The 2,076-nt window shown below is 35.5% G+C and overlaps 1 pseudogene; it reads left to right on the top strand.

Moving 5' to 3' along the window:
- Nucleotides 1–347: 347 nt before the first annotated feature.
- On the top strand, nt 348–1,277 carry LOC130685167 (olfactory receptor 6C2-like; annotated as a pseudogene).
- Nucleotides 1,278–2,076: the final 799 nt, after the last annotated feature.

Raw genomic sequence — 2,076 nt, 5'->3', positions numbered from 1 at the left:
GAAACTAAGGGTTAGTATTTTATTGTCATTTTGTTTCCAATATATGTGTGTCAGATATTTGTGTGGGTTGAACATGTACACTTGGCTGCAATATGAAATGTCTACCTTACCATATGTTGTAGTAAAAAACATTTGAAAACCAGGTTTCTGATCCATGTAATGATATGCTATCAACAGAGCCAAAAGTATGAATTATTTTTAAAATTCATTTTTAGTAAAACATAATACATGTAAAATACATTTGGCTTTTCTGAACAAAACCCTTTGTAACACTATTTTCCCACCATATTCTCAGATCTTAATTCTCTCTCTTTAGATGCAGATTGGGCAAAATTCAGGACTGAGGAATGAAAAACCATACATCTCTAATCAGTTTCATCCTCCTGGAATTGACAGATGACCCACAGCTACAGATTCTGATTTTTATATTTCTACTGATCACCTACATGTTGAGTGTAACTGGAAACCTGAGCATCATCATCCTCACATTAGTGGATTCTCACCTTGAAACTGCAATGTACTTTTTTCTCCAAAATTTCTCCTTCTTAGATATTTCATTCACGTCTGCCTGCATTCCTAGATTCTTGTACAGTATATCAACAGGTGACAGGACTATTACGTATAATGGTTGCATACGCCAACTTTTTTTTACATATGTTTTTGTAATAACAGAATTTTTTCTCCTGGCTACCATGTCCTTTGATTGATATGTAGCCATCTGCAAACCCCTGCATTATATGACTATTATGAACTACAGGGTCTGCAAAAGGCTCATCTTCTGCTGTTGGATGACTACATTGTTCATCATGTCACCACCACTTAGCTTGGGACTGGATCTGGAATACTGTGCCTCTAATGCCATTGAGCACTTTGTCTGTGATGCTAACCCTATGCTGAAGATCTCATGCTCAGATACATGGCTCATAGAGCAGATGATTATTATCAGTGCTGTGATTAGTTTCCTCATGACTCTGCTGTGTGTGGTCCTGTCCTACATGTACATCATCAGAACTATTCTAAGACTCCCCTCTGCCCAGAAGAGGACAAAAGCCTTTTCCACCTGTTCTTCCCACATTATCGTGGTTTCCATCACCTATGGAAGCTGCATTTTTGTTTATATCAAACCTTCAGCAAAAGATGAAATGGCCATTAATAAGGGAGTATCTATACTCACTACTTCCATTTCCTTCATGCTGAACCCATTTATTTACACTCTGAGGAACAAACAAGTGAAACGAGCCTTTAATGACTTAGTCAAAAGATTTATGTTGCTGTAAAAAGAATTAGGGGAACATCCATGTCAGGACCCCTGAGCATATTTTCTTCAGTTTCTATCCTATTTTCTCTTTTCCCATTCTGGACATAGCCTTCCATTCAGTGCTGACCCTGGTCATGTCACCTCTTTCATCGTCTTATAAAGAAACCTCTTTGAGATAATAATCTTAATGAAGAAAAGTGAGAATAGGTGTTTCAGGACATCTAAGCATGACTTCACTCTTAATATTTCCTTACCAATGCTAAAAGGATTGGGAAATTTATTGTAAAACATTAGTGCAATAGTACCCACTATTCCTCCAAATATAACAAACAGACAAAGCAAACCAAAAACCTCAAATAAGAAGAGGTGTAGTATTGAGAAGAATCAATACCTTTCTAAGTGTTATAGGGAAATATTTCATGAACCCAAGATAAATTAAAATAAGGAATAAGTATAAGATTTAGGATTTGAAAGAAGCATTTACTACTGAAGAATCTTTAAGATGACAATATTCACATGTTTTATTGAGTGGATCTTATCCAAGATAAAAGTTATTTAAAATTTGCCAAAGGGTCATGAATTAGGTTACAATGAAGAGAGAAATGTCCTGGTAACTCCTGTTAAAGGTAAATCCTTCAATGAAGTTACATAGTACACATTTACATTGATGTGCCAATTAAAATGTAAATCTTGAGTGTAGAGTATTTAAGCATACAGATGGCAGCAAGTCCAAGGAAAGTCACAAAAGCAAGAAGAATGATAAATAAGTAGTAAGCCAAATATTCTGGGAAAGAAAAAAAAGAACAATAAAATGTGGC

Source organism: Manis pentadactyla, chromosome 10, assembly GCF_030020395.1.
Source record: "Manis pentadactyla isolate mManPen7 chromosome 10, mManPen7.hap1, whole genome shotgun sequence".
NCBI classification, from domain to species: domain Eukaryota; kingdom Metazoa; phylum Chordata; class Mammalia; order Pholidota; family Manidae; genus Manis; species Manis pentadactyla.
This window is presented reverse-complemented; position numbering and strand designations above follow the sequence as displayed.